The 12,104-nt window shown below is 42.9% G+C and overlaps 1 long non-coding RNA gene across 1 annotated transcript; it reads right to left on the bottom strand.

Annotated features, from left to right (window-relative positions):
• Nucleotides 1-2,716: 2,716 nt before the first annotated feature.
• On the bottom strand, nucleotides 2,717-12,027 carry LOC148135594 (uncharacterized). Its single transcript, XR_015755080.1, has 3 exons — nucleotides 11,772-12,027; nucleotides 10,254-10,288; nucleotides 2,717-2,842 (listed from the first exon to the last, which is right to left on the bottom strand). It is a non-coding gene; the product is annotated as an uncharacterized LOC148135594 (long non-coding RNA).
• Between the last annotated feature and the right edge of the window lie 77 nt (nucleotides 12,028-12,104).

Genomic DNA, 12,104 nt, shown 5'->3' with positions numbered 1-12,104 from the left:
GGGTTTGAGTCATAGGGAAAGACTGGATAACCTGCGGCATTTTAACAGCAAAGGAGGTTGAGGGGTGACTCTATGGAGGTTTGTAAAATGTTGAGGAGCCTAAATAAGGCGAATAGCCAACGTCTTCACCAGAGTATGGGATTTCAGCTTTAGAGTACATAATTTTAAGGTGATAAGGGGAAGATTTAAAAGTGACTTGACAGGCAATTTCTTCATACAAAAAGAGGTTCATATATGGAATGAACTGCCAGAGGAAAGGTAGATGTGGGTATAATTGTAATAATTGAATACATTTGAACAGGGTACATGAATAGGGGAGGTTTGGAGGGCTACGCCCAGGCAAATGGCATTAGTTTAGTTTGGAAAAACGGATCAGCATAGACGAGTTGGGCCGAAGGGCTTTATTCCTGCTCTGTGACTACGTGACTCTATGACTTGCGGTGGGATGTACATCCGCCTGAAAAACAGTCCCATCTGCTTTGGTGTGACGGTTATGACCCTATCTCCAGCCATTTCCGTTGTGGTTGATCAACTTCAGCCACACGTTAACGGGTAATACTCACGTGCCTTCTTTGTTAAAGTACTCTCATGTTAGGAAGGAAAAGACAGACAATTTCCATAGCGAAGTATGAAAGCAGGGAAAGGGCTTTTTCTCGTGTCTGCAGAAAAAGAAATATGTTTCAATGTTTGCCGCAGGCAGCTAGAAATCTAACATTGTTCTATGCAGCATATTGACATGCTCAGATCTCTGTGGAGACCAGTTTCCTTTTTAATCTCTCTCTCTCTCTCATTGAGAAGCTGCTGCATTTCTGCCTGCTAGTGTTGCAGGGATGCCATGAGTTCGTTATTTGACTCTATTACTAAGAAACACAGAAAATAGGAGTATGAGTAGGCCATTCGGCCCTACTAGCTTGGCCTGCCAATTCAATAAGATCGCCCAGCTCAGTCACCTCTTTCACCCCACCCCGCCACCCCCCCTCTTCAGCCTCACAGAACTCTCTCCAACTGCTCCTTGATCTGGACCGATCGCTTTCTGTGGCAAAGAAGCCCATAGTTTCCTCATTTATTGGGTGAAGACATTTGTTCTTTTTTCACTTCTACCCCAAGTCCCTTAGTTTGCGAGTCCCTGGTTCTGGAACGCCGCCACCCCATCCCACTCCACTCCCCTCAACACGCACACCAACCCCCTCCCCTGATCATCAGGAACATCCTTCCTGTGTTGATCCCTGTCTTGTCTTGTTAAAATCTTACAGGTTTCTATGAGATACATCCTCATTCAAAAAAAAAGATTGTAAATAATTCTAATCTAAACAGTATCCCTTCATCCGTTAGTCCTGCTATACCAGGAATCAATGTGGAAAATCTTCGATGCACTTCCTCCATAGCCAGAACATCTTTCCTCCGCTAAGGAGACGGTAACAGCACAACGGATTGCATATTAAAAAGGGAGATTTATTCCCCAAGATAAAGCAAACAACTGTGGCTGTTTACCGTCTGAAACAAAAGCAGAACTGTAATGACTAACTCCGCAATTCTGGCAGCATGCTGGGGTTGGGGGTGGGGCGGGGGGGGGGGGGGGGGATTGTTAGTGGTTGCTGGAGTGAGACAGCAAAAGAAAGGAAAAAAGAGTTAATGTTGCATGTTATATGTACGACTTTTGCGATCTACTCTACCATTGCATTTCATAATTTTGCACATTTCAAAAATGTTACTCAATCTCCTTTGCTCCAATTTTCAAAATACCATTCCTCCAACCTGTCTTCATCAATGAAACTTCCCAGCCCCAGGACAACATCCTGGGAAATCCTCCTCTGCAGAATGCTCACTGGAGCACAAGCATGAAATCTCTCTCTCTCTCTCTCTCTCTTTCTCTCCCCCTCCCTGTCCCACCCCAACCGCTCCGGAGTGCCATACCTGTTCATTTAGGCCAGAGCTTTCTATATTTGTTTCAGATTTATGACATCTGCACTATTTCGTTTTTCGAAATCCACCCTAATCCTCTTGCAGATGCTTGTGCAAACTGTGAAATGACTTAATTTAGTCAAAGCAACCAAACGTTTGAGGGAACAGAAGTTTTGTCCCAAGTTGCATCACACCACAAAGAATATTTTGATATGTGGTACTCCGACACATGCAAAGTTTAGCATATTTTAAAAATCATATTACGAAACTTCATTTAAACTCCGTGAAAATAATGCATAATATTTTTTCAGTGTGGGTAACTTATGTAATTTCAACTTGATAATAATGTATGGTTATCAAGTTTAAATTCATGTTAGAGGCACCAGACTCTGTGAGCCGCACATCAGGTCACTTTTAAACCATACATCTTTCACCTTAAACATGTCCTCTCTAGTTTTGGACTTCCTGACCTATGGAATTGATTTTAGTTTTTCATGACTTTAGAAACCTCTATAAGATCACCACTCAATCTCCTGTGCTCAATGGAAAACTGTCCCAGCCTATCCAGCCTCCTATTATAACTCAAATCATCCAATCTCAGTAACATCCCTGTGATCTTTTTAAAATTTAATACTATCCTTCCTATATCACGGAAACCAGAACTGTACAAATACTCCAAAAGTGGTTACATGTCGACAATGACTACTGCACTGCCTTCATTTATCTTCTTGGTCTCATCTTCAAAACATTCAAGTTTGTGAGACACAATTTCACAATTTCCTCCAAACAAAGGCATGTTGCCTACCCCTGACCAGTCCTTGCCTCCGAATACATGTCCTTGCTTCATGGTGATTGGAGTATTACAGTCGTGAAGTATTCCTTTAACTGCACAAGGTGCTGGGGAGACCACATCTGGAGTACTGCGAGCAGTTTCACTTCTCTTATTTAAGGAAAGAAACAATTTTATTGGAGTGTGTTCATCGAATCCCCACAGTATGGAATCGGGCCCTTCGACTCAACATGCCTACAGTAACCCTTCAGCGAATAACCGACCCGGACACATTCCCCCTACCTTACATTTACCCCAAACTAACGCATCGAATTTGTAAATCACTCAATAGCTTGGACAATTCACCTAATTTGCATATCTTCGGACTTTTGGATGAAAATGTAGCACCCAAGGAAAACCATGCAGATATCGGGAGAATGTGCAAACTCCACACAGACAGTTGCTCGAAACTGGAATTGAACCAGTGATCCCTAGCGCTGTGAGACAGCAATGCTAACCACTGAGCAACCATACTGCAGGGTTCACTACGCAGATCCCCGGTATGAAAGGATTGTCTTATTCGCAAAGGTTAAAAAACTTGGGACTCTCGTAACTGGAATTTAGAAAAATGAGTGTTGATCTCATCGAAACATACAGGATGTAGACAGGGTCAATGCTGAGAAGGTGGTTCCCCTTCATGAGAGAGTCTAGAACAAGAGGGCTCCATCTCACAATAAATGGGGCATTAATTGAGAACTGAGATGAGGAGGAATGTCTTCTCTCAAAGATTTTAGAGTTTTTGGAACTCCTTGCTAGAGAGAGCTGTGTATAGGGCAGGGTCCTTGTGTATATTTGAGACTGAGGCAGATAGATTCTTAATTAGTCGGGGAATCAAAGGAAAGGGCAGGGAAGTGGATCTGAACAATGTCGGATCAGCCATAGTCCTATTGGATGGCAGAGCAGGATCGAGGAGCCGAATGACCTTAGTTTCTTGTGACCTTGAATTCTACATGCTTATCAGTGACAGAGCTTCCAATGCTTTCTGAGGTTAACAATTCCAAAGATTAGCAAATCTACCCCCTCCACGACCACGAGTAATAATTCCTTTTCATCCTCATTGTAAATCAGGGGCTGATTCAGTATGAGGAAACCAGAGGTTCGATTCCCTCCTCGGGCAGCTGTCTGTGTGGAGTTTGAACATTCTCCCTGGTCTGCGTGGGTTTCTTCCGGGTGCTCCGGTTTCTCCTCCTACAGACCAAAGATGTGCAGGTTAGGTGAATTGGCATGCTAAATTGCCTGTAGTGTTAGGCGGATTAGTCAAGTGTATATATAGTGGAATGTTTCCGCGTAGGTTACGCTTCAGAGGTTCAGTGTAGATTTGTTGGGCCGAAGAGCCTGTTTCCACACTGTAGGGAATCTAAGCTACATTGACCCCATTCCTGCTCTCCAGCTCTATAGTTCTCCACAACCTCAAACATACGTTCCATGATTACAAACCTGATGCATCTTAGCGACTTTGTGAATAGGCCCAATCCACAAAAGGCAAAATCTGATATTCCAATCGAGCTTTTAAACAAAATCCAGCATTCAACTTCTTACAAATCATGCAGCGCATTTTGTTTTACAGCCAGATCTTTCTGTGTCATAGCGGCATTATATCGAGACAGAATTAATACAGAGCCCTCATGTACTCAGGGTCTGTGTTAAAATCCTTTCATGGCAGGTGGTGAACTTTAAATCCAGTAATGATCTGGAAATCAGAGCTAATGACATCCATGAAACCATTGGAGCTTACTGGGGAAAGACCCGTCTGGCACACTCACTAATGTTCGTTCGGGAGGGATATCTGCCAACCTAACCTGTTCTGGGCCTTTATGTGACTCCAGGCCATTGTAATGCAGTTGACTCTTTAGAGCGCTCTGGGTAATTCGGGATGGGCAATAAATATTGGAACAGACAGCGATACTCACATCCCATGAATGAATAAAAGAATCTCAGTCCGCTCCCTATCCGAAACATACCCTGATAGTTACATTGTACTAACGAATTGAATACAGGCCGTCCTTCTATAATGCGATGTTTGCACTCTTGTGCAATGCCACCTTATAGAAAACCCGCTGTTTAGAAACAGTGCTTAAAGTGTTGATGATGTTATCGCATAACAATCAATGCAGTTTTAAAAGTTTGCGCTTCAAAAACCGTGTCCCTAATTTGTCAATTGCACCACAGCAAATTCACATTGACGAAATGTGCATTATGCCAAAACGACCTGTCCTCCTATTGTCTCTCGTTAAAATCTGTTTTTCTTCTTTACCTTTTCACTTCGTCTTTCATTAATTCAGTGAATCAACATTTTAAGCTTCCCACAACTTGTTATCCTCAGCTAAGTTTGTAAAGAACAAAGCTTTTCGCTACAATATATGAAATCCATTTATCCAGCTAATGACATTAAGTGTACTCAGTACTGACCCTTATATCAGACCACTTGTTACAGCTTTTTAATCGGATAATGGCCTAGTTCTCTGATCACATTTAAGAGAACAATCAAGAAATCTGGCCTTTATATCGAGAGGATTGGAGTACAAGGACTCAGAAGTAATGCTGCTGTTATACTAAACCCTGGTCGAAGCCCACTTGGAGTAGATCTGGGCGCCACACCTGAGGAAGGATAGATTTGCCTGGGAGGTAGTACAATGCAGGTATACAAGAATGATACCTGGATGTCAGGGGTTAGGTTATGAGAAGCGATTTCATAAACTAGGTTCATTCTCTCTAGACTATACAAAGTTAAGGTGTGACTTCATTGATAACTTCAAGATGTTAGAAGGAAAAGACAGGCTTGATAAAGAGAAACTAATTTTATCCGGGGCGGCATGGTGGCTCAGTGATAAGCACTGCTACCTCACAGCAACAGGGATTTGGGCTCGATTCCGGCCTCAGATGATGATCAATGAGGAGTTTTCACATTCTTCCCAACTCTGCGGGGGTTTCCTCCCATAGTTCAAAGATGTGCAAGGTGGGTGAATTGGCCGTAGTGTTCAGGGATGTATTGGTTAGGTGCATGAGGCAGGGATAAATGTAGGGGAATGTATTTGGCTGGGATACTCGTCAGAATGGTCGGTGTGGTCTTTTTGAGATGAAGAGCCTGTTTCCACACATTAGGGATTTTATTTTCACTGGTGGTGGGATTATAGAACTCGGTAAGGTATAGTCTGAGAATGAGGGCCAGATCATTCAGGAGAGATGTTAGGAAACACTTTGCGATACAAAGGGTGGTAAAGATTTGGAACACTCTTCCACAATCGGTAGTGGATGATGGATCAGTTGTTCATTTTCAGCCTGAGGGAGATACATTTTTGTTAGGCAGAGTTCCCATTTGGAGTTAGGTCACGGGTCAGCCACAATCTCATTGAATGGTTGAGCAGATTCACGGGGCTGAGTGGACTGCTCCTGCCGTCCCCTCCTTCCTGTTTCCTAAATAACAGTTTGAGCACTGGCAGAGGGCGGAGCGGTGGAGATGCCAAAATAAGACAAGGACCTGCGGAGGTTGGCAAACTGAAGCAACAACAGAAGGTAGAACTCCAGGGAAAGTGTGGGGAGACAAAGAGGGCGGGATGTCAAACATTTCGAGACGGTTTCTACATAATCACTGTAAACAAAAGACACCATCATTGTTGGAAAATCGTCTTTGGTGTACTGTTTCTATTGGGACCTCGAGATCTCTATTGGATAATCTGACTTTCGGATAATTGGTATTCAGTTAATTGAGTTTCCTCTGTATAGGCTAGTTGCATTAGTCAGGCGTAAATATAGGGTAGGGGGAATTGGTCTGAGTGGTTTACTCTTCAGAGGACCGGTGTGGACCTGTTTGGCTGGACGGCCTGTTTGCACACTATAGGGACTCAATTAAAAAATAACAAGAGGTCCATTCAATTTGTCTGTCAGCAATTGCATCCTCGTTAATTCCACAGATACTCACACAAGGAGGCAAAGCCTAAAGATTAGAGACAGATTGTTCAGCCGAGATGATGGGAAGCTTTTTTTTATTGTTTTGTGGGGTGTCGATACTGCTGGCTGGGGCAGCATTTATTACCCAGAGGGCAGTTCACGATCAACTGCGCCAATGTTCTTCGTGAGTCATGTGTAGGCAATGCAAGTAAGGACAATAAATGTCGTTCCCTGGAGGATATTAGTGAAACAGATCTATTTTTTCCTAGTAATCAGCATTAGTTTCATGATCATCATTATACTCTTAATTCCAGGTTATCACTGAATTCAATTTCGACTCTCTGCCATGGCAGGATTTAAATCCAGCTCCCAGATCATTACTGGGTGTCAGGATTAACAGTCTACCGAAAATGCAGATCACAATATGTGTGCCAAGTTATGGAACTGCCTTCCACAAACCATTTTTGATGCTGGTTGATTGATTTTATTTAAATCATAGAGAGATACATTTTTGTTAAGCAGAGATCATAGAGTCATAGAGATGTACAGCACAGAAACAGACCCTTCGGTCCAACCCGTCCATGCCGACCAGATATCCCAACCCAACCTAGTCCCACCTGTCAGTACCTGGCCCAAAACCCTCCAAACCCTTCGCATTCATCTGTCCATCCAAATGCCCCTTAAATGTTGCAATTGTACCGGCCTCCACCACATCCTCTGGAAGCTCATTCCATACACGTACCACACTCTGTGTAAAAAAGTTGCCCCTTAGGTCTCTTTTATATCTTTCCCCTCTCACCCTAAAGCTATGCCCTCTAGATCTGGGCTCCCAGACCCCAGGGAAAAGACTTTCCCTATTTATCCTATCCATGCCCTTCATAATTTTGTAAACGTCTATAAAGTCACCCCTCAGTCTCCGACGCTCCACGGAAAACAGTCCAAACCTGTTCAGCCTCTCTCTCTGTAGCTCAGATCCTCCAACCCTGGCAACATCCTTGTAAATCTTTTCTGAACCATTTCAGGTTTCACAACATCTCTCTGAAAGAAAGGAGTCCAGAATTGCATGCAATATTCCAACAGTGGCCTGACTAATGTCCTGTACAGCCGCAACATGACCACCCAACTCCTGTACTCAATACTCTGGCTAATAAAGGAAAGCATACCAAACGCCTTCTTCACTAACCTATCTACCTGCGACTCCACTTTCAAGGAGCTATGAATCTGCACTCCAAGGTTTCTTTGTTCAGCAACACTCCCTAGGACCTTACCATTATGTGTATAAGTCCTGCTAAGATTTGCTTTCCCAAAATACAGCACCTCACATTTACCTGAATTAAACTCCATCTGCCACTTCTCAGCCCATTGGACCATCTGGTCCAGATCCTGTTATAATCTGAGGTAACCTATTAAAGAGTTAGTGACCAAAGGTAGCTCTACGGAGTTGGGCAGCAGAATACTGGTAGGATTGGTTGAAGGGCCAGAATGTCCTACTCCTGTTCCTTTGATATTCTAACATCTACTGTTTGTTTTTATTTTAAATATTTGTTTAGAAATTTATCAGTCTATTATTTTTCTCAATATTTCTTGCGTATCTAAATGCTTTCACTTGTCTGGAAGATTTTTGTCATACGTGATAGTCCCCAATCCTCTGGTGTACATAAATCTTTGCAGCATTGGACCACGTTGGCATATACTTTTCTAATTGAGATGGAAACGTTTCCAAACATCTCTTGAACCAGAAATGAAAATCTTGTTGACATAACTCTCTCTCATTCTCCAGCCTGACCTATCTTCTGAGTGCAAAATGAGGCCTTCGTGGGAAATCTTGTTGTATTTCAACTTCTGGCAATGCTCCAAAGTGGCTTTGAGGATTCAGGGAACCGGGGTGGATTACCGCTGTATCAGTGGATGGAAAGTGGCATGTGGGTTGAATTCAATCACCGGATGAGTTTCAGCAAGCAACATGACAGAAGCAGACTGCAACCGTGGAGGCTGGAGTACAAGGGTTGTTATGGTTTCAGATCCATGTACACGCAGGGCACTTCCCTGACGACTGAGGCAGATTCATTTTTATTCATATGATCCATGTTCAAGACTGCATAAGTAACTCCTTCGCATTTCTTGGTAATCACATCAAAATACTCGCCCTGTATTCAGGCCAATAGAACTAGTTCAGTTTAGGAGTACTCGTTGACATGGACAAGTTGGGCAAAAGGGTCTGTTTCCATGCTGTACAACTCTATGACTCTCGTTTTTCAATGTGCTTCCTATGTTTATCTCTACCTCCATATTTCATTGCAAAGTGGTGTTTGTAAAGTATACACTGTTATCTTGCACTTCTATTACTCTCGAAAGGTTTTTTTTCAACTTATCTATCTATAACAACCTATTGATTCCTGTCAATCCCTTTCACACCAAACCTATACACGTTTCTTTATTTTTGTCTTTTCGGTCTCTCAATTTGAATGAGAATTCCAGAAGGTATTGTTAGTAAGATTGCAGATGACGCCAAAGTTAGGGCTATTTGTGGAGACGGTTATCTAAGAGTACAATAGTATCTCGATTAGATGGGACAATGGGCCAAGGAGTGGAAGATGGAATTTAATTTGGATAAATGTAAGGTATTGTATTTTTCTAAGATATTCCAGGGTCTGACTTACACAGTTACTGGAAGGGTCCTCGGAGTGTGCCCACTCAGAGGAACTTCGAGGTGCAGGTGACGTCGCTGGTACACAGGCTGGTGAAGGTGTTGTTTGGTACAATTTGCCTTCATCTGCCAGAGTATAGGAATTAGGTCATTATGTTGTGTCTGCACAAGTTATTGATGAGGGCATTTTTATAATACTGTGTATAATGTTGGTTGCCCTGTGATAGGAAAGATGTTATTAAATTAGAAAGGGTGCAGAAAAAAAGAAATCCAAGAATGTTACCGGGATTGGAGAGTTGAGTTACAGGAAGAGGCGAGATAAGCTGGGTCGTTTTTGCCTGGAGCGTCGGAGACTGAGGGGTAACATTATAGAGATTTGTAAAATCATAAGGGGCGGAGTTGAGAGTAAAAGTATTTTCTCCAGAACTGGGAAGTTCAAACCTAGAGGGCATAGTTTTAAGGTTAGATGGGAATGATGTAAAAGGGAGCGAAGGGTGGTTTGTATATGGAATGAATTTTCAGAGGAAGTGGTAGAGGTGGGTACAATGACAAAGTTTGAAAGACATTTAGACAGTTATATAAATAGGAATGCTTTAGAGTGATATGGGTCAAATACAGGCCAATAGAACTAGTTCAGTTTAGGAGTACTCGTTGACATGGACAGGTTGGGCAAAAGGGTCTGTTTCCATGCTGTACAACTCTATGACTCTCGTTTTTCAATGTGCTTCCTATGTTTATCTCTACCTCCATATTTCATTGCCGTACCCGTCACTCTCACCACGACTTGCCCAATTATCCCTCGATTTTGTGTTTATTTTCTGCACCCCTCTCCATCTCACTCTCTCTGTTAATCGATCTATACTTGTCCTAAACTTCCTCAAACCCCAAGTATATTTTTGATTCCTGGACTCTCTCTCGAAAGGAGAATCTAATCAGACTTTGCATAGCAAGAAAATTAAAGAGCTTGATTAATAATTGTGTGCTTACCGTGGGGTTGTAAGAGATCGAATTGGCGTTGTCACCTGTGAAAAAAGAAGCATAGAAGTTGAGTTTTTCTCTGCCTGTTTTAGCAGTGACACTCAGTAATTCATGTTGTCAACTGTTTGTGTGTGCTAATTCCTGATGTCCATTGAAATACAGGTAGAAAATATTTTTTTTAATTGTTACCCCAATCTTGCCTTGTAGAGAGAGAGAGAGAGAGAGAGAGAGAGAGAGAGAGACCTCTGGTGGTTCAACCAGATGGTCACCACACCTCAGAGGAGGGAACTGTTGAGATGAACAGTTCTCGGGCAGCGTTGAAATTGAATTTACATTATTGGTGGCACCCACCAGCCATTAGAACGAATCTCCCTTGCATAGCCTTTAGTCTATTAAATGATGGCAAATAATATTTATTGGATCTATAATTTCTCAACCAGGATGATTCTTGGGATGGTGGTAGTGTCTTATAAATATTACGACTCGACTCATTGGAGTTTAGAAGAATGGAGGCAATCTCATTAGATGAGATTACTTCCAATTTGGAACAGGCTCTTCGGCCTAACAAGTACACACGGACCATATGACGAGCAACCCACCCCCCTACATGCACCCTGACGAATGCACATAACGCTGCAGGCAATTTAACATGGCCAATTAACCTAACCTGCACACCTTTGCACTGTGTGAGGAAACCAGAGCACTCAGGGGAAACCCACACAGGCAAGGGGAGAATGTGCAAACTCCACACAGATAGTTGCCCAATGCTGGAATGGAACCTGGGACCCTGGCACTGTTAGGCAACAGTAATAACCACTGAGCCACCATGCCGCTGGTAAAGCATCATATGCTGGGAGAATGCTTCCCCATCATTGAAACGACTCTGACCAGAAGGCACAATCTCAGAATCTAGGGTTGTCAATGGATGACTGAGATGTGCATGATTGTCTTTTCTCAGACGTTTTAGTGTCTTTGGAACTTCTTAACACAGAGAAATGTGTGGGTGGGCAGAGTCCGTGTGTATAGTTAAGGCTGAGACAGATACATTCTTGATCAATCAGCTAATCAAGAGGAACATGGAAAGTGGGTGGGAGGGATGTCGGATCAGCCATGATTCTTTTGAACGGTGGAGCAAACTCGAGGAGGCGAACAGCCGACTACTGTTGCCCGTTCGTACGCTCCTATGATCCTACGGAACGTTCCCAATCCCACGGTTCCATATACGTTCTGAACATATTCTGTAAGTTGCTTCTTTGCCCTGTCGGTGCAAACCAGAGTCCAGCTGGAGACTGAAATGGAACCTAACTTGGATAGTTTTTCTTCATCCTTCGCACAGAGGAAAGCATACCATACACTACTCATTCCAGCGCACTGGGCCTTTTCTAGGAGAAGATTCCTTTCTCCAATGCCCTCACACGGTATTGGAAAATCAGGCTGCAGCAATGGATTACAGCTGTATCATTGACATTTCTGATTAATTTTGAGGACAGAATAGAACAAGAGTGAATACAAACACAATGCTATCACCTCAAATGCTTGTTTCAACGTGATGTGTTCAACTTCACACGAAGTCAGTCTCCAACATAATGCACACAGTGGCCCAAATGAAATGGCTTGTGTTTTGTCTGCCAGTCCTTTAGCTAGCTTTTCTGAAGGAGTGTTTGTGGACTAGAAACATTAATGCTGTCCATGTCTCTTCACAGATGCTGCCAGACCTACGGTGTTTCTCCTGCATTGTCAAGTGTTATTTTCTTTAGCTGTTTGAGCTCAGCAGTATCCATGACACCAGCATTCAGATTATTTCAATGTTTGTTTCTGATGTTGTGACGCTGTCTTAACAGAGAGTGAACAATCATACAG

Source organism: Chiloscyllium plagiosum, unplaced genomic scaffold (assembly GCF_037043375.1).
Source record: "Chiloscyllium plagiosum isolate Xiang-an unplaced genomic scaffold, Cpla_swu_hap1 HiC_scaffold_49, whole genome shotgun sequence".
In the NCBI taxonomy this organism is placed as follows: domain Eukaryota; kingdom Metazoa; phylum Chordata; class Chondrichthyes; order Orectolobiformes; family Hemiscylliidae; genus Chiloscyllium; species Chiloscyllium plagiosum.
The sequence above is the reverse complement of the archived record's forward strand: the minus strand, read 5'-3'. Positions and strand labels throughout refer to the sequence as shown.